The sequence below is a fragment of the Capricornis sumatraensis genome, chromosome 4 (assembly GCF_032405125.1).
Source record: "Capricornis sumatraensis isolate serow.1 chromosome 4, serow.2, whole genome shotgun sequence".
NCBI classification, from domain to species: Eukaryota; Metazoa; Chordata; class Mammalia; order Artiodactyla; family Bovidae; genus Capricornis; species Capricornis sumatraensis.
This window is the reverse complement of record NC_091072.1, coordinates 126,943,893-126,965,443: the sequence shown is the minus strand read 5'-3', so window position 1 is coordinate 126,965,443 and position 21,551 is coordinate 126,943,893. Positions and strand designations below refer to the sequence as shown.

The 21,551-nt window shown below is 42.0% G+C and overlaps 1 pseudogene; it reads right to left on the bottom strand.

Annotated features, from left to right (window-relative positions):
* Window positions 1–19,016: 19,016 nt before the first annotated feature.
* Window positions 19,017–19,492, bottom strand: LOC138079208 (large ribosomal subunit protein uL23 pseudogene; annotated as a pseudogene).
* Window positions 19,493–21,551: the final 2,059 nt, after the last annotated feature.

Sequence of the window (21,551 nt, the reverse complement as noted above, 5' to 3'; positions counted from 1 at the left end):
ATTCCCTGGAGGAGAACACAGCAACCCACTCCAGTATTCTTGCCTGGAGAATCCCTTGGACAGAGGAGCCTGGTGAGCTACAGTTCATAGAGTGGCAAAGAGTCAGATACAACTGAAGAGACTTAGCATGTGGTGTGCAAAATGTTGATAAAGTGTACACAAATGAAGGAACCATGTTTCCTAGTTCCTCTGACATGCAGAGCAGGTAAATATGTGACTGAAAATTATGACTTCTCTTCTTTATACCAAACATATGGTATTTGATGATGTCAAACTCTGTTGTTTCCAAAATTATGTAAAGAAATACAGAATATTCTTCACGAATCATCCTTGATCTTTCCAGCCAGAAGAAATCCCTCCTTATTCTAAATTTCCATACCAAGTTCATTTTTGAAATGTGCTGAGAACTTGTTAGAAATGCAAATCACTGGACCCCCCCTCCCAGACTTACTATATGAGAAACTCTGAGGGGTGGGGCCCAGCAATCTGTATTTTAACAAATCATGTAAGTATTCTGATGCTTGCTAAAATATGAGAACTGTGGTCACAACATTTTGTGCTTCTTTTATGAGCTCTATTACATTCCAGCATTACAGTTTTGGTTTTACTGTTCTTTGGTACTCAGGTTTGAATATTGTATGTGGCAGCCTTTATTTTTCTGGCCTCCAAAATCACTACAGATGGTAACTGCAGTCATGAAATTAAAAGATGCTTACTCCTTGGAAGGAGAGTTATGACCAACCTAGACAGCATATTAAAAAGCAGAGACATTATTTGCCAACAAAGGTCAAGGCTATGGCTTTTCCTGTAGTGTGTATGGATGTGAGAGTTGGACTATGAAGAAAGCTGAGCGCAGAAGAATTGATGCTTTTGAACTGTGGTGTTGGAGGAGACCCTTGAGAGTCCCTTGGACTGCAAGGAGATCCAACCAGTCCATCCTAAAGGAGATCAGTCCTGAGTGTCCATTGGAAGGACTGATGTTGAAGCTGAAACTCCAATACTTTGGCCACCTGATGCGAAGAGCTGACTCATTTGAAAAGACTCTGATGCTGGGAAAAAGTGAAGGTGGGAGAAGGAGATGACAGAGGATGGGATGGTTGGATGGCATCACGGACTCAATGGGCATGAGTTTGACTAAACTCTGAGAATTGATGATGGACAGGGAGGCCTGGCATGCTGCAGTCCATGGGATCGCAAAGAGTCGGACATGACTGAGCAACTGAATTGAACTGAATCTTTATCACAGTCATCTATAGACTACTGAGTCATCCTTTTCAATTTTCTGCAGATTTACCTTCTGGCTCACTATTACTCTTGCCAACACTTCAGGCATAACTCATAATACTTTCAGTATCTATATGAAAGATCTTTCTCACATCCTGGTCTCTAACTTAATCAACCCCAATTTTTCCTCTCTGCTTCATCTGCTCACTCTGTGAGCATTTTGTGGATCCTTATCATTACCAATAGTAATTACAAACATAAACTTTAATCTCAAGCAGCTACCTAATCTCACTACCATCTGCTTCCTGTTTTTGTAATGACCCTAATTCCACCATCTTTCAGCCTGCTAAGATCCCACTGATCCATCACTTTTACATGGGAACCCGCCTCTCACAAGCCCTATTTTCCTTCATTGCTCGGCTGGCTTAGGGTCCATTGTCATCATCACACATGACTATTTCAATTTTCTTTGTCTTCTCTCTCTGTATTATTCACCTAGACAACTGCGACTCTGGCTAAATCCAATATCCCAGCTTGCTGCAACCTGCACTGTTAACTAATATCACTAGAAAAAAATGCAAACCAGTCCCATTCTAGAATCGCAACTACTGGATATGTATGGCTGAGTCCCTTCACTGTTCACCTGAAACTATCACAACATTGTTAGTCGGCTATACCCCCAATACAAAATATTTTTGGTGTTAAAATCGTAACTACTGGACTTCCAGGGAGTGAGGCCGTCAGAACACATTTTCTTAATTCCATCCCTCTTCCACTCCTCTGTATGACTGCTCACACCTTCTCATCCCTCCTCAAATGCCACAGCTACTCCCCAGCTCTGACTGTCTTCCTGATGGTAGCCTTGTCTCCCAGCTAGTGAGGAAATGGAAACAATTGAGACAGAAGCTCCACAAGCACCTGCTGGCACACCTCTGCCATTTCCTGTGTCCCCTGCTCCGTTGTTATGAGCTCACCCTGATGGTAGCTAATCCCCTTACAGAAAGCCTCCTGAACAGAGTTGTGCATAGTCTCATTCTCCAATTTGTCTCCTCCCATTCTCTCTCTCTTTTTAAATTTTATTCCTGTGTGGCTGCACTGGGTCTTCGTTGCTGCCTAGTCTTTCTCTGCCTGCCGTGAGAGGGGGCTACTGTTTGTCGTGGAGCTCAGACTTCTCCCTGCAGCGGCCCCTCTTGTTGGCATGTTCATGGGCTCTAGGTGCAGCAGTTGCAGCATGTGGCCTCTAGAGTGTGGGCTCAGCAGTTGTGGCGCACAGGCTTGGTTGCTCCGAGGCATGTGGGATCTTCCCAGACCAGGGAAGGAACCCACGTCCTCTGCAGTGGCAGGTGGATTCTTAACCCCTGGACCACCAGGGAAGTGCTCCTCCCATTCTCTTTTGCGTGCTTTGGCTTTGCCCCCACGAATCCACTGAAACTACTCTCATCAACATCGCCGGTGACCTCCATGATGCTAAATCAGTGGTTCTCCGTCCTCATTTTACTTCTCCTATCATCAACCTTTTGCACAGTGGTCGACTCCCTCCTCTTTGATCTCTTTGCTTCCGTTACCTTCAGGGATACCACCTTCTCTTGGTTTTCCTTGTACTGACACGTCACTGATTGCAGGTGCCTCAGTATATCTGATGCAGCGAAACAATATTGTGTCCCAGGGCTGAACCACTGGGCCTCTTCTCTTTTGAGTCTACCTTCACTTATAGGCTTTCCACTCCAGGTTTAATTCCAAATTCTATATCTACCTGCCTAGACATTTATACCTCTTTGTCCAATAGACAGGTTTTAGTCCTACTGATCAGCAGCATTTGAGATAAGACAGCTCTGGCTGCTGCATGAAGAAAAGACTCAAGGGGAGCAAGAAATAAAATAGGGCCACTAGTAAGAAAGCTCCGTATAGTAGCCCAGGCAAAAAATAATATTGATGTGAACTCTAGTGGGGGTGGTAGAGATGAAGAGATAGGGCCTCATTTAAAGTTGTCTGAAAGTTTGAATCAAAGGACATGATAAGGGATTGGATGGAGGTGTGGAGAAATTAAAAGATTTTTTATAAAAGACATTATCTCTTCATGTTTAGAGTCATCACAAACTGTCACAAAAATGAATGAAATGTCCTGTGGGTAGCAGACATAAGGGTAGTAGAATGATATTAACTTCCTAAGACCAATAATTTCTTAACAGTTTCTTCTTTTCTTGTTTTTTTTTTTTTGCCAGTTTTATAGAGGTATAATTGGCATGCAGCACTGTATAAGTTGGAAGTGTACACCATAATGATTTGACTTACATATATCATGAAATGATTACAATAAGTTTAGTGAACATCTACTATTTCATATAAATACAAAATTAGAGAAAAGAAAAATATTTTTGCTTGTGATGAGAAATCTTAAGATTTATTCTTTTTAAGAACTTTCATTTATAATGTAGAGAAGTGTTGATTATCTTGGTCATGTTGTGCATCACACTGGTAGTACTTATTTATCCTGTAACTAGAAGTCTGTCCTTTTTGACTGCCTTCATCCAATTTGCCCTCCCCCTCAACATCTGCTTCTGGTACCCACAGACCAGATCTCTTTTTCTATGAGTTTGTCTGCTTCTCTTCTTTTGAAGTATAATTGACCAACAATAAATACTATGTTAGTTCCTGGCACATAATATATTTCTATACATTTCAAAATGATCATATGAAGTCTAGTTACAATATGTCACCATAAAAAGATATTACATAGTCCTTGACTATATTCCCACACTGTATGTTTCATACCTGTGACTCAATTATTTTTCCAACTGCAAGTTTGTACCTCTTGGTCTCACTTACCTCTTTCTTTCCTCTCCCAACTGCCTTTCCTCTCTGGCAACCACCCTGTTTGTTCTCACTTCTATAGGCTATAGGCTATAGCTATAGGCTCTGTTTTTGTTTTGTTGTTTGGTTATTTGATTTGTTTTTAGATTTTACATACAAGTGAAATCATATAATATTTATCTTTCTCTAACTTATTTCACTGAGTATTAATACCCTCTAGCTCCATCCATGTTGTCACAAATGGAAATATTTCATTGTTTTTTTATGGCTGACTAATATTCCATTGTCTATATATACACCACTTCTTTATTCATTCATCTCTTTTTTCCTTTTTTAATATTTTTTTAAAAATTATGAAAGTATGATAACTCATTTACAGGACACTATAACTGGAAAATACAGAACAAGTTTACATATAGTTCCACTACATATCACAATTATTTTTTAAGTAGATAAATTTAGATTTTTAGTTGGAGTTTCAATATCAAACTCTCAAAAATGAATAGAATGAATATACAGAGAAGTAAAAGGATATAGTAGACCTGACAAGCACTGTGAACCAATTCAACATAATTAAAATCTGTCTAGTTTTCACACCATAGTAGGATACAAATTCTATTCAAGTTTCTATGGACTGTAAAGTGGAGATGCTGAAACAGATCCAAGGACATAAAACAAGGTGCAAAAGCATCATGGGCTTAAGTGATTGAAATCATACAGAATCTGTTCCTTTATCACTCTGGAATTATGTTAGAAATCAGTATCAAAAGATATTTAAAAATAGGCCCATATATTCTCAAGTGCAACGTGACATTTACCAAGAGAGGTCTTTGACTTAGCCATTAAAAACCGCAGTAAAGTTGGAAGACTGAAAAAAGCACAGAGGGTGATTGCAGAGAAGAAAACATTTAAATGAAATGAAAAGTGAGAAATTAATATCGAAGATACTTTAAACAAAATTGCATGTATTTGGAAATTAAATGTCCATGTTTAAATGATGGATGTATCTAAGAAGCCATAACAAGCAAATTTAGCAAATATTTGTAATAGAATAAAAATGAAAAGAGAATTTACCAAAATTTTTTGCACACAGCTGAAGCTGCTCAATGTAATTAAATACAATGTGGAGTCTTGACTAAGGTATGAAAACATATAGTGGACACTGGCATAAAATTTTGTGAAATTTGAACAAAATCTGTAGTTTGGTTAATAATATTGTATAACTTGCTAATTTCCTGTTTTCTTTTTTACAACATAGTTTATATTCGTACTTTATATTCATTCAATGTCTCTTAATGGTCCCTTAGGTTGGTTCTGTATCTTGGCTATTGAAAACAATGCTGCAATGAACATAAAGGTCCATATATCTTTTCTGATTAGTGTCTTGTTTTCTTCTGATATATACCCAGAAGTGGAATTGCTGGATGATATGGTAGTTCTGTTCTGAGTTTTTTGAGTAATCTCCATGCTGTTTTTTCTATAGCGGCTACACCAATTTACATTCCCCCCAACAGTGTTAAAGATTTCCTTTTTTCCACATCCTTGCTATCACTTGTTATTTGCATTCTTTATGGTAACAGCCATTCTGACAGGTGCGAAGCGATATCTCATTGTGGTTTTGATTTGCATTTCCTTGATGATTAATGATGTAGAACATCCTTTCATGTGCCCGTTGGCCATCTGCATGTCTTCTATGGAAAAATGTTTATTCAGGTCCTCAGCGCATTCTTGAGTACATCTGCCTCCAAACATAAAATTTTGTTTACTGTGTACAATAAGGAAAAGGGCAATAAATGTTTGTGGACTGATTGTCTCAATGTCATAAGCTAAATGCAACCAAATTTTAGATAGCTCACTAGGAATTCTGAAATCATTTAATTTTCCTCTTTTTATGGAAAAAAAAATAAGCCTCACTCTCATTAATTGCCTGTAAATGATCAGGTTTTCTTCACCATAACATGTGATTCTTCACAAACATAGAATCAAGCCCTTCTTTTAGCCTCATTGAACGTTGCCTTTAATTTTTTTTTAAAGGAGGAACATTTTTTCACTGAAAGGGAAGGAAAGAGGAAGAAGATGGGTGCAGAAATAGATGTGTTCATAGGATTTTCCAGGGTATGACCAGAGAGCAATGCTTTTTTTTTTCCTCAATGAACTGGAATGAAGAAGAGATAAGAAGTGGGAGAGAATGAAAGGTTAAAATAGAGAGGAAAACATGTTAACTAATCAAAGAAAGAGAGGGGAAACTGTTTAGAAAAATTCCCATTTATAAGATGGAAAATGAATAAATTAATACAAAAATACTTTTCTGTGAGGGGATGTAAGGATACTGCTAGGTAGAAATAAATTTCATATTTCTGTGTTCAGAAGAAAAGGATCCATAAAAAGTTTAAGCATTCAGAAAACCATATGTTGTGTAAATAAATTGGATGTAAGCTCTTATCTTGAACTTACAAGATTTTAGGATTATAACTGAAACAAATAGCTCCCTATTTGCCTGTGATAAAAATAATACAGAAAAAAATTAATGAGAAGGAATTCTGTTAATTGTCACTTAAGCCAAACCATTTCCTTTCTTTGAAATCCAGCTGGAAAAGTTCACAGGGCGAGAATTTTGTTGTAAACCCAAGGTACAAACACTCATTACAGGACAAACAGCGGAAATTATTCCACCATTAATCTGTCAGTCATCAACACAGCCCATTCAGACCATTACAAAGGCTTTTTTTGCTCATGGACTTTTATGCTCTGGCTCTATTTCTCTTTCCTTTCCTTAAGAAGGGAGAGACATTTAGTCATCGGAATACGGGAGGGGCACTGAAATTTATCTGGCTCAGTACTCTGCATATGCTTGCCTTGACTTTACATAAATCACAGACTCCATGCATGAGAGTCTCTAGCTAAATAAAACTCAGTGACTCTCAAGGGAACCCGTTTCAGGTTGAACGGATCTTCCTTCCATTGAACTGAAATGTTTCCCTGATGTGTCCAGGTCTTTCCTGAGTTTGTCCATTAAAAATTTTCAAAACAACTCTAATGTTTATTCCATATGCTGTGGTCACCAAGAGGGAAGACAGCTGTGGTATATACCCCAACCTTCTTTCTCCAGTTGTTGTTCAGTTGCTGAATCATGTCTGACTCTTTGTGACCCCATGAACTGAAGTACGCCAGGCTTCCCTGTCCATCACCATTTCTCAGAATTTGCTCAAACTCAAGTCCATTGAGTCGGTGATGTCACCCAACCATCTCATCCTCTGTCACCCTCTTCTCCTGCCCTCAATCTTTCCCAGTATCAGAAGCTTTTCCAATGAGTCTGCTCTTCACATTAGGTGACCAAAGGATTAGAGCTTCAGCTTCACCATCAGTCCTTCCAATGAATATTCAGAGTTGATTTCCTTAAGGATTGGCTGGTTTGATCTCCTTGCAGTCCAAGGGACTCTCAAGAGTCTTCTCCAGCAACACAGTTCAAAAGCATCAATTCTTCAGTGCTCAGCATTCTTTATGGTCCAACTCTTACATCCATACATGACTACTGGAAAAACCATAGCTTTGACTATATAGACCTTTGTCAGCAAAGTGATGTCTCTGCTCTTTTGATACACTGTCTATGTTTCTCATAGCTTTCCTTCCAAGAAGCAAGTGTCTTTAAATTTCATGGCTGTAGTCACAGGCCACAGTGATTTTGGAGCCCAAGAAAATAAAATCTGTCACTGTTTCCACTTTTTCCCTTCTACTTGCCATGAAGTGATGGGATCAGATGCCAGAAATAGCCAAATTCTGGAAAGAATAAAAATTAAGGCAATTATATTTCATCTTTATGATAAATAAAGATTGCTTACCTAAAACCAATTTCACATTTCAAATAGCTTAGTAGAATAGGATTTTACCAGAACAACTTGTGAACAAATAGTAGGAGAGAAAAATATCTAGTGGGAAAGAGTGTTCTCTGTGTCTATAACATTTGATTTGATTATAAGCTGAGTACATTTGATTTACTTTTCACAGAGTTCTGTCAGAAAACTGCTCCGTCTGCTTAAGACTGCTTTTCTTTCTTAAATTACAGAGGTAACGCCAAGCCATAGTGACCCATTACACCTATACAATTCTGTTGCTAAATTGCATAAGGAAAGCTGATATTTTTCTTACACTCTGTGCCTCTTAATGCATCACCCTGGGCCTCTTCCCTCTTTCCCAGCTTCATTCTTTTTCTTCATAGAAACCATTGTCTGGCTTACATTAAGTATACTTTAGAGGCTCCCCAAGGGGCTCAGTGGTAAAGAATCTGCCTGCAATATAGGAGACATGGATTCGATCCCTGATCTGGGAAGATTCCACATGGCACTAGAGCCCAGTAGTCACAAAAATACTGAGCGCATGCGCTGTAGCTACTGAAGTCCCCTTCACCAGAGCCGATGCTCTGCAATGAGAAGCCACCTCAGTGTAAAGCCTAAGCACTAGAGAGTAGACCCTGCTCACTGCAACTAGAGAAAAGCCTGCAGCAATGAAGACCCAGCACAAGCAAAAAAAAAAAAAAGGAGGGAGGGAGTGTACTTAGCTTGTTGCCCAGTTTTTCCAAGAAGAAAACAAAAAGTTAATTAGAAATAAATAAATACGAAAAGGCTATCATTAGAGCGTCACTTCTTTAATGTAAAACAGGCTTATTCTAATCATTTCATTTCTCTTGAATTTTCTCTTTCATAAGAGTGCTTTTATGAACCACTTTTCACAGGAAATGTCTCCATGCAATGCAGTTGTTCTGCCATGAGCAGGTTCAACCCAGGTGGGTAGATTTTTCTTTTTTTTTTCCAGAAATTGTTCACACTGAAGACATACTGACTTCTCTCACCCAGAAACCACAGGTCTCAGTTTCTCTGCTGGGGCAAAATGGTTCTCCCCAACTTCTCAGCAGTTTTCCAGCAAACTTACTAGTTCATGATCTTTCCATTTCATAAGCTTAACTGTATTAGTTGTCATTAACCCACCCAATTGGCCAAGACCTACCAGTATCACCCAAACCCGTCACGAAGTAATTTCTGCCCAGGGTCTACTGCGGACAGGGACATTTTATTCATTCATTTTAAATATAAATTTATTTATTTTAATTGGAGGTTAATTACTTTACAATATTGTATTGGTTTTGCCATACATCAACATGAAAGGACATTTTAAACAGATGACTGGAGCCTGAGGGCATTTTTGGAAGCTGTCAGACTCCATGGAAATGTGGGAGGACTCCTCAATGCTAGCGGGAGTGTATCAACCTCCATACCAATCCTAGGGCTTCCACTTCCTAATTCTGGGACTTTGGGTCCATTGCTCAACCTCTCTGTGCTTTGTGGTTTTTCTCTGTCCTTAAGCCATGTACTGAGCCCCATGGTAATGGGTACCTCCAGCCTATACCACCCAGACTGACCTCAGACTTCTAGTTGTTTCAGTTCAGTTCAGCAGTTCAGTTGCTCAGTCGAGTCTGACTTTTTGTGATCCCATGGACTGCAGCATGCCAGGCCTCCCTGTCCATCACCAATTCCTGCAGTTTACTCAAACTCATGTCCATTGAGTCAGTGATGCCATCCAACCATCTCATCTGCTATAGTCCCCTTCTCCTCCTGCCCTCAATCTTTCCCAGCATCAGGGTCTTTTCAAATGAGTCAGCTCTTCGCATCAGGTAGCCAAAGTATTGGAGTTTCAGATTCAACATCAGTTCTTCCAATGAACACTCAGGACTGATCTCCTTTAGGATGGACTGGTTGGATCTCCTTGCAGTCCAAGGGACACTCAAAAGTCTTCTCCAACACCACAGTTCAAAAGCATCAATTCTTCAGTGCTCAGCTTTATTTATAGTCCAACTCTCACGTCCATACATGACTACTGATGATACGAAATTGGAAGGGGGAAGAGCACTTGTTTCCCCAACACCTCGCTAACCCCTGCGATGGTCACGTCCCCTGCTCCCCCAGTCCCCAGATCACTGGAGTTCTGACTCATCCCATGACCGAGAGGAGCTCATTCTGGAGAAGCTCTTCATCAGCTCTAACACCATTCTGTTGACTGCCGTTTCAGCCTAGAGGTAGAAATGACTTCCTACTGTGGCTAGTTTCCTGGATGCCTCAGCATTCCTGCTTGATTCCCTCAGATCTGCCTACACATCTGCAAATAGTCCCTTCTTTGAATTCGTTTCAGAATTTCATTTCTGTGTATCTCTTATTTCTTGCTGGAGCCTTGACTAAAATACCTCATAGGACTGTTGGAAGGATTAAATAAATTAATATGTATAAAGTGCTTCCCAGGTGGCTTCCCAGGTGGTGCTAGTGGTAAAGAACCTATCCGCCAATGCAGGTAGATGTAAGAGACACGGGTTCGATCCCTGGGTTGGGAAGATCCCCTGGAGGAGGGCATGGCAACCCACTCCAGTATTCTTGCCTGGAGAATCCCCATGGACAGAGGAGCCTGGTGGGCTACAGTCCATGGGGTCACAAAGAGTCGGACATGACTGAAGCAACTTAGCCCACATGCACATATAAAGTACTTAAAACAGTTTAGGGCACAGATTAAATACTCTGTGATTAGCTGTTGTTATCACTAAGGCTGCCATCTCTTCCTTTCCTATCAGTCCTGGAACACAGAGCACTCCAGTTGCCAAAATATTGAGTTGGCCAAAAAATTTGAGTTTTCCTATAAGATGTTATGGAAAAACCCAAATGAACTTTTTGGCCAACCCAATAGATAGGGGTCCTATCTCTAGAAAGCCTTGAGTGTCTGGAGGGCCTCCACCAACCTCCCTCCATGAGGACATTAGCACAGGCTTGGGTGGGAAATTAGAGTGAAACTGACTCAGATACAGATGGAAAACCAACAAGCTGGGGCTTGAGGAGCTTGGAGTCTCAAGAAGTAAACAGGCAGAAACTGAAGAAGTCAGTCCTTTTGGTAAGATTTGGGCTCCAGGAACTGAAAATTAGAGGAGTCTTTGACTGATTGGATATTTAGAGGGTATGGAAGCAGAGTGCAGGGACGTATAAAATGCCAAAGACCAACTTCCTCTACTTCATAACTTGGCCAAAGGCCAGTCTGGCTGTTGTCCAAGTTTCTGAAGACCAGGTGGACTTGAGTGTTTGGGACTAAAAGGATCTTATCTTAAAGTGTGCCAGCTGGCAGAGTTCATGTTCACATATTTATACTGGTGGGATCTAGTTCAGGCAGGAACCAAGACCATTCTTTATTAACAGGACTGAGGGCATAAATAGAGGATTAAGAGGCTGTATAGGGTGGTGGTTGAAACGCAGGCTCTTGGGACAGCCTGACAAGATTCAAAATCAGTTCTACTACCTTCTTAACTGGACAGCACTGGGCAAGTCACTCAGGCTGTCTAAAGTCTCAATATTTTAGTCTGTAAAAACGTTAGTGACAGATTCTACCCTGAAAGTGGTTATGAGAACTAAATAAGGAAATGAAGATACAGGGCCTCATATGGCACCTTAAATATAGTAAGTGCTCAGAAATGTTTGTTTTCATAATTCTCATCATTATCATGATCACCATCATGGTTCTTAACCATCAACTGATAGAAATCTTGCAGGCATAAGCTAATGAAAGTGTAACAAGGCTTGTGAAGATACTATAAAGGACATGGAGGTTACACTGTATGATAGTATTAAGTCAACCAACTTATTCTTTCTCCTTGTGTCATAAGGATGTGTAGCTCAGATGTAACTCAGATGGTAAATCATCTGCCTGCAATGCAGGAGACCCAGGTTCGATCCTTGAGTCGGGAAGATCCCCTTGAGAAGGGAATGGCAACCCACTCCAGTATTCTTACCTGAAGAATTTAATGGATGGAGGAGCCTGGCAGTCTATAGTCCATGGAGTCACAGAGTCAGACAGAACTGAGTGACTAATGCTATCTGTAACAGATGTCATAATGCCCCAAATTCAGACCCAGGACAATTGCAGTCATGAGCCAAACCTCAAGATATACCTGCTCTTTAGCATAGTGATTTAAAAGTCAAGTTCCAGCCTTTCTGCCCATGGACACTGCCCAGTAAGCAACATTAAAGTCTCCACCCACCCTCGCTGTTGCATGATTGTCTAACTCAGAGTCTCCCAAAGAACCCAAACAGCTGCAGAAGCTCTCCGTCAGACTTTTGAGCTTTGAAACAACTGAGGAGAGTCCAAGGAGCCATTCTGAGCAATGGGGAACACTCACAGACTGTATGGTAATGAGGGCTCCAAACACCAAGCACTCCAGAGGCTTCGGCTTTGTCACACGTGCCTTGTGGAGGAGGTGGATGCGGCCAGGAAGGCCAGGCCACGCAAGGCAATGGAGGAGTTGTGGAGCCCAAGAGAGCCGTCTCAGGAGAAGATTCTCAAAGATCTGGTGCCCACTTAACTGTGAAAAACAGATTTTTATGGGTGGCACTAAAGAAGACACTGAAGAATATCACCTGAGAGGTTATTTTGAACAGTATAGGGAAACTGAAGCGTTTGAAATCATGACTGACCGAACCAGTGGCAAAGAGAGACTTCGCTTTCGTAACCTTTGGTGCCATGACTCTGTAGACAAGACTATCAACTACCCCGTGAATGACCACAACTGTGAAGTAAGGAAAGCCTAAGCTAAGCAAGAGATGGTTAGGGCTTCACTAGCTGGTGAATGAATGATGGCTAGTGATTTCGGTGGGAATGACAACTTTGGTCGAGGAGGAAACTTCAGTGGTCAAGGTGCCTTTGGTGGCAGCTGTGGTGGTGGCAGATACGGAGGCAGTGGGGACAGCTATAATGGATTTGTGCTATGCTTAGTTGCTCAGTTGTGTCTGACTCTTCAAGCCCCCAGGCTCCTCTGTCCATGGGGTTTCTCCAGGCAAGAATACTAGAGTGGGTTGCTGTGCCCTCCTCCAGGGGATCTTTCCAACCCAGGGATCAAACTCAGGTCTCTCACACTGCAGGCAGATTCTTTACCGTCTGAGCCACCAGGGAAGCCCAAGAATACTGGAGTGGGTAGCCTATCCCCTCTCCAGGGGATCTTCCCAACCCAGGGATTGTACCCAGGTCTCCTGCATAGCAAGCAGATTCTTTACCAGCTGAGCTACCAGGGAAGCCCCATAATGGATTTGGTGATGACGGAAACAGTTTTGGAGGTGGCAAGAGCTACAATGGTTTTGGCAGTTACAACAGCCAAGCTTCACATTTTGGACCCATGACAGGAGGAAACTTTGGAGGCAGAAGTTCAGGCCCTTGTGGTGGTGGAGGCCAGTACTTTGCCAAGCCATGAAACCAAGGTGGCTATGGCAGTTCCAGCAGTAGCTATGGCAGCGACAGAAGGTTTTCATTACTGCCAGGAAACAAAGCTTAGGAAGAAAGGATAGTCAGACAAGTGACAGGGAAGCCACAGATTACAACAGACTTGAGAACTCAGCCAGGCACAGTGGTGGCAGGGCCTAGCTGCAACAAAGAAGACATGTTTTAGACAATACTCACATGTATGGATGAGAAACCTCCAGGACTGTGTTTGCGACTAATTGTATAACAGGTTATTTTAGTTTCTCTCCTGTGGAAAGTGTAAATCATTCCAACGAAGTGTTTTAGTTGGGTTTTATTTGTACCCATGCTACTGATGCTCAATGTAATAGTCTGATCATGATGCTAAATAAATGTGTCTTTAAAAAAAAATAAAAGTTCTATAATCAGACCCATCTGAGTTCAAATTCCAGCTCTGCCTCTTCAGAGCATTTTGACCTTTGGGTAACTGACTTTATCTCATTAAGCTTCAGTTTTCTCATCTGTAAAATGAAAGGAGGAATAGTTCCAACCTCCCAGGATCGTTATGGATTTTGAGATGATGCAGCAAGCATTGTCCCTCATTCGTTTACTTCCAACAGATGAAAGTTGTGAGAATTCAAATGATAACTAAAATAGAAGGCATCCCTAAGAACATGTGGGGACTCTCACAACTAAAAAAATTCAGCCATATTGGTAGAAGAATTGACTAGAAAGGAGCATGAAAGTAAACTCCTTGCTTTTGCTCATTCGTGTCTGGCTCTTTGCAACCCCAGGGACTGTAGCCTACCAGCCTCCTCTGTCCATGGAATTCTCCAGGCAAGAATACTGAAGTGGATTGCCATTTCCTTCTCCAGGGGATATTCCCGACCCAGGGATTAAACCCGTGTCTCCTGCATTGCAGGGAGATTCCTTACCATCTGAGCCACCAGGGAAGCCCCTGAGGGTAAATTGTGGGGATGGTGATAAAAATGTTTAATTCTTGTTCAGGGTGGTGTATAGAGTTGTCAAAAATTCATTGACTTGAACATGTAAGATCAGTTCATGTTATTGTATAAAAATTATACTGCAATGAAAAGAGAAAGAATAGTTATGAACCCCGCTCTAGATCTAAGAGTTTATCTCATCCAAGTCTGTATGTGAAGCCTATAAAGTATCATTGATAATATTTATATAGACAAAAGGTGAGGGAGATGTTGTTGTCCATAAGTTACTATTTCTGTTCTAAACTACTCATCTGCTGAAAACCAGTAAGGGCAATGTGGAGGCCCTAGTCATGAGTGGTGTTCATAGGATCCTTGGGAATAGCGAATCCAGGGCTTATCTTCACTGATCTTACTTTGGGCTTCTATCTATAATTGACTTGATAAATGGCTAGGGCAGGCACACGCACCCAAAGACCTGTTTGTATATATATGGCAAAAGCTTCATTAACAGCAGCTGGGGACTTTCCTGGTGGTCCAGTGGTTATGAATCTGCCTTCCAATGCAGGGGACATCCCTGGTCGGGGAATTAAGAACCCATGTGTGCCAGGGCAACTAAGCCCATACACTCCAACTACTGAGCCCATGTGCCCCAACTAGAGAGAAGCCCATGCACCCCAACGAAGAATCTATATGCTGCAACAAAGATCCCACATGCTGGAACTGCAACTAAGATCTGATGCAGCCAGAAAGAAAGAAAGAGCCATCCACCTTAATTAAAAAACAACAACAACAAACAAATAACAGTGGCTGCAGTCTTGCTGTACAGGAGTAAGGCATGTGTACCTGATGACAGAAAGGGTGAAGCCATGAGTTGATAAATGGACGAATGAACAAATAAGAGCTTACTTAATGGTTTTGCGATGCATCACTTTGATTATTTAACATGATTTAATTTCCAAAAAATTGTGTGAAGTAGAGGTTATTATCCCCACTTTACAAATAGGAAAATCTATGCTTAGAAAGTTAAGCGATTGATTAGCCTAGCATTCTATGGCCTGATCACAGCAGAAATGGACCCCGTATAATCTAATGACATTCTAAGTTATTGCAAATAATATTTTTAAGAGCTCCCATGTATCATATTAGAGCATGTAATCATCATTTAGTATGCATCAAGAGATTTAGTCTGTTTCAGACGCCACTCCAGTCTATGCTTCATACCTCTGTTACATAATTAATCAATAGAAAGTTATGAGGTAGGATACATTTTTAAAGTACTAGCCAATGCGTTCCTCTATTATTTCCTCTACTTCTTCATTCTTAATGACTTCCAAACAGCAGATAGGTTATCTGAATTCTATTATCCTCAGGCCAGGTGCTTCCCAGGTGACGCTAGTGGCAAAGAACCTGCCTGCCAATGCAGAAGGTGTAGAAGACTTGGGTTTGATCCCTGAGTCAGGAAGATCTTCCTGGAGGATGGCAACTCACCCCGGTATTCTTGCCTAGAGAATCCCACAGACAGAGGATCCTGAAGGGCTACAGTCCATAGGGTCACAAAGAGACGGACGTGACTGAGTGACCGAGCATGCATACCCTCGGGCAGAATACATTAACAGAAAGTAGAAAATAATGAGCTGCTTTTGGCTTTTGACACCCCAAAGAGAATGGCAAGTATGTAGGGCATAAATAAGATGTAGAAATCTACTCAGTAATGTAGAAGTTGGGATCCCTGACAAAGATTTCCTGGTGTAGGAAGAAGCTGGAACATAAATGCTAATGTGGCCTTGAGATGGCCCCACCCCTGCCCCTTCTCCATCACTCATTCAAGAGTCAGGTGGGAAGGAAGCATTACCAAAGCTCCAGATAGGTTTTGGGGTTCCTGGGAATAGCCTAGAAAAATGACTGTGAGGTGTACCCAACAGATAGATACTGAAGGTGTGGTCCTTGCGGGAGCTGGGGTGGCAGGTCCTTCCCATTCCCAGTGTCGGCCATCCCTGTGATGCCCGCCAGCATGGACAGATGGTGACCAGAGGTCAGATTCAAACTTGTATTTCCACTCCCAACCTCTCATCCGTTGAACATTCTCCAAAAATTTGATGCAACTCTGGGAAATGTGGGAGGAAATCCCCGAACTGACAGAGATTAATTCCTGCTGCATTGGAATAATGGGGGCTCCAAACAGAAATTAGGTTATAGAAGAACAGACTCCTATACTCCCTGCCATAGCTCAGCAGGTAAAGTGTAGGACTGTAGAAAAACAGGCTTCTTGTACAGTTCAGTTTGCCGAGTGGCATTCACTTTACTATAATTGTGTCCACATTAGATAGTCATTCTTCAAATAGTGTGGTTCAGTTCAGTTCAGTTCAGTTGCTCAGTCGTGTCTGACTCGTTGCAACCCCATTAACCACAGCACACCAGGCCTCCCTGTCCATCACCAACTCCTGGAGTCCACCCAAAACCACTGAGTCGGTGATGCCATCCAACCATCTCATCCTCTGTTGTCCCCTTCTCCTCCTGCCCTCAATCTTTCCCAGCATCAGGGTCTTTTCAAATGAGTCAGCTCTTCGCATGAGGTGGCCAAAGTATTGGAGTTTCAGCTTTAGCATCAGTCCTTCCAATGAACACCCAGGACTGATCTCCTTTAGGATGGACTGGTTGGATCTCCTTGCAGCCCAAGAGACTCTCAAGAGTCTTCTCCAACACCACAGTTCAAAAGCATCCATTCTTCAGTGCTCAGTTTTCTTTAGAGTCCAACTCTCACATCCATACATGACCACTGGAAAAAGCATAGCCTTGACTAGACGGACCTTTGGTGACCCTGTTTTGTTGTGTATGCCGCTGCTGCTATTTAGTCACTAAGTCGTGTCTGACTCTTCGAGACCCCATGAACTGTAGCCTTCCAGGCTCGTCTATCCATGCGATTTCCCAGGCAAGAATACTGGAGTGTGTTGCCATTTTCTTCTCCAGGGGATCTTCCCGACCCAGGGACTGAACACACATCTCCTGCTTTGGGAGGCAGAGTCTTGACCACTGAGCCACCTGCAGAAGCCCAACTTTACGTATATAGCCTCACGTTTATCTTTGCTTGAAAACCCTGGACTTTATTTTTCATGAGTTATGTGACCTTCAGCTTATACCCCTTTAGAGCATATTAAACTTTTGTCCTGGAACTTGTTTATTTTGAAGCAGAAACTGTTAAGTTGAGAGTCTTTTATTGGTGCCAAAAATCCTCCTGTCCAACACGAACTTTTCATGATTCTTCTCTGTGTGCTCCAAACTCCATAGCAGATCCCTACTCATTTTTTAAAAATCTTCTGGCCTCACCCCAGAGCATGTGCATGCATGCGTGCTCAGTTGCTCCAGTCATGTCCAACTCTTTGCGACCCTATGGACTATAGCCTGCCAGGCTCTTCTGTCCATGGCATTCTCCAGTCAAGAATACTACAGTGGGTTGCCATGCCTCCTGCAGGGGATCTTCCTGACCCAGGGATCAAACCCGCACATCCTTTGTCTCCAGCACTGCAGGCAGATTCTTTACCCCTAAGCCACCTGGGAAGCCTCACCACAGGGCATATGGGATCTTAATTCACCAACCAGGAATGGAACCCACTGTGGCCCCTGCATTGAAAGCACATAGTCTTAACCACTGGACCACGAGCAAAGTCCCAACAGCTCCATATTCTTACTTATGTAGTCATCTCTAGTATCCCATACATCACCTGGACCCCATACATCAAGGATGACTGAGGGATAACCGTGCAGATAAGGCAAAAACAACTCAGGAGAGGGATGAGCCAGCAAGCCAATTTCCTTGAAAAAAATTTGTCATTTGAACCTTAGGAGACTCAGTGGCCCAACCCAACAGCTGGGTGGATGGGAAAGTGGTCAAAGGTAATGGAAGTAAAATCTATTTCAGTGGCCCGGGAAATAGATAATGATGTTTTGGACTAAGATGTAATGTTGAGACATGATTGATTTAGGAACACAGTATATTTTGAAAGTAGAATCAACAGGATTTGGGAGTAGAGTATGAGGTAAAGAAAAAGGTCAGGTCTGGTCCCTGTGGAACTGTGTACAAGCCCCTCTGTCCTTGACTTTTGAAGTAAAATGCTGACTCAAGAGTTAACGATTGGGAAATGTGAAGATGTAGGAACAAAGAAGAGCTGTTGGGCTAGGGAACTGGTAATAATTTAGACGATAATTCCGCCATATCACGGAATCATCATATTCCCAGTTCCCTGCAGGACATAGACAAAGGCCTGACACACATTCCTAAGTTGATTTTATGGGAGGCAGACCACCCTCTCTACCCTCCACTCAGATGAAAACTGCTGACCACAAGAATACAGACCCTACACCGGTTGAAACCAGAAGATGGATGACGCTTGAAACTCCACCTTGATGTCAGTCAGTCCAAGAGCTGATCATGCTCTGCTCCTTGAACACTATAAAACTCCTCACTGCTCCCTCCAGGGCACTGTCTTCAGGGCACTCGCCCACTGCAGGCCCCTTTGTCTAGCAAAGAAATAGCAGCTACTCTTCTTCCTACGTCACCCAAAACTCGGTCTCCGCATTTCTATTCGGCACCACTGAACAGAGGCTGAGTTTTGGCAACACCTGTGCAGGTCACACTTACCTGGAATTTCACACCAATGAATAAAATGTGGCTATCAAGACTATGACCAGCATCCATGACTCCCCACAGCACCCCATGTATAGCTTATATCTTTTTTTTTTCCGTATAGAGAAAACTTTTATATTTGGAATTAGCCAGCTGGACTCAGTTTAGATGATCCCAATTTTGTTGGCAACATCCAAAGCATCATAGTCAGGAGCCAGCTGAACATATGCCTTCTTCTCTCCATCAGGCCTAATCAGAGTTTTGACCATAGCCATGTCAATGTCACAGAGCTTCTTCACAGCCTGTGTAATTTGGTGCTTGTTGGCCTTAACATCCACAGTGGATACCAGTGTGTTGCTGTCTTCTATTTTCTTCATGGCTGACTTGGTGGTGAGGGGGAATTTTATGATGGTGTAGTGGTCAAGTTTGTTTCTCCTAGGGGCACTCTTTCAGGGATATTGGGCTGCCTCCTGAGCCGCAGTGTTTTGGGCCACCAGAAGGTGGGTGATGTCTGAATCTTCTTTTTCTTGTGGCTGTGGACACCTTTCAACACTGCTTTCTTGGCCTTCAAAGCCTTTGCTTTGGCTTCAGCTTTAGGAGGAGCAGGGGCTTCCTTCTTCGCCTTCGGCGCCATCTTCATGAAAAGGTATACTCCATATCTTAAGAAATAACATTTTCCTAGGACTCTTGAAAACATTCTTCTATGTCTCATTTGTTAAGACAGCCCTGTAACAATGTTCAGAAACAGGTCAAGTACTTTAAACTTTGCCCTCTTGATGATGTAATGGTTTTAAACTAAATATAGATATTTGTTTCCATATGAACAGAGAATAGTGTTAAAATCTCAGATAGGACTAGTGATGAGAAAGGCAGGCTGATCAGAACAGTGTTGAAAATATGAAAAAAAATTCTCATTAATCTAGGCTATCCTGGTAGGCATGGTGCCCACAATATTCTCTCTTTAAAACTAGGCTTTTTCACTCCCACACACATCCCCTTCATCTGCTACCCCTCAGGGTGAATGGTGATTGCTCCAATCTCCTGATGTAGAGAAAACAATGCTTGGGGAGTGGGTCAGATGGCCAGGGCCCAGGGAGAAATTATGTCTCTCTTGTCTTCTCTAGGCAAGATGCAATGGAAAGCTTATAGAACTGGAGACAGGCTTTCACTACAAACAATGAAGGAAGGATCAATTATTTCCTACCAGGCATCATGGAGACAGTTGGCAAAAAACTAACAACTTCAGAGCCCAAGCAGAGAGAACAAAGAGTAACCAGGTGGGACAAGCAGCAACAACCAAATGATAAGGAGCATTTGGAAGAGGGGGCTGGTGATTAAGCCAGCTCTTGGGTTTGACAACTGAAAAAGGAGAAAAAATGTTCTTAACGTTCCAATGGGAGTGTTAAGTTTTATTTAACCATTATTCCTGGGCTTCCCTTGTGGCTCAGCTGGTAAAGAATCCACCTGCAATGCAGGAGACCTGGGTTCAGTCCCTGTGTTGGGAAGATCCCCTGGAGAAGGGAACAGCTACCCACTCCATGTTATTCTGGCCTGGAGAATCCCATGGACTGTGTAGTCCATGGGGTCACAAAGAGTTGGACACAACTGAGCAATTTTCACAACCATTATTCCCAAGAAAATGCTAACACATACTAGAGCTAGAGCCACTCTTATTCATTTCAGACACTGTGTGTTGATGGGCTTTTTATTCTGTAATATCTGATTCACTTATATGGCTGCTTTATAAGGGGGTGTGGTCGGAGCACACAACCAAGATGCAAATTTTCTTTTTTGAAACAAAACCTTTGTTTTTAAGAGAAATTTTAGGTTCACAGCAAAATTGATTGGAAGATACTGAGATTTCCCACTATTTCCTCCCCCCAACAGAGGCATGGCCTGCCCCATTATCAATAAAAGGGGTACATTTGCTACACTGATGAACCAGCACTGACACTTCATGAATATCCAAGGCCCCTGGTTTACGTTAGGGTTCACTCTTAGTGTTTTATGTTCTGTGGGTTTTTCTCTCTGAGTCACTTCAGTCGTGTCCGACTCTTTGTGACCCTATGGACTGTAGCCCACCAACCTCTGTCCATGGGAATTCTCCAGGCAAGAATATTGGAGTGGGTTGCCATGCCCTCCTCCAGGGGATCTTCCCAACCCAGGGATCAAACCCAGGTCTCTCATACCTACCTGCACTGGCAGATGGGTTCTTTACCACTTGTGCCGCCTGGGAAGTCCATATGGGTTTGGACAAATGTAAATGACATGTGTCCATCATTATGATGGTATTTTCATGGCCCTAAAAAATTATTTCCATGAGGATTTAATTTTTAAAATGAAGCTATTTTTTGTGAACATAGAAAAATATTAAAATTTGGCTTTTCAATTCCAAACTAAAAATTTTACTTCCTTTTTCCCAGTTTTGTCTACAAATGCCATGTGCCAGAACACTGTACCAATGTTTTGCTTATTAAACAAACTTTCTTAATATGTTTGAAACTTCTCCTGAAAGGTCAAATAATTACAATATTTTCATCATCGTTTCTTGCTCCTTTTCCCACCCCACCCTCTGCATTGCTTCATTTTGGGGAGATAGTTCCTGGAAGGCTGTTTTCTATGCTGTGTTGTGATGTAGTACAGTTTTGACTGAAAAACTCCGTGTGGGACCAGCAGAGTGCACACCAAGATGGTTGGGT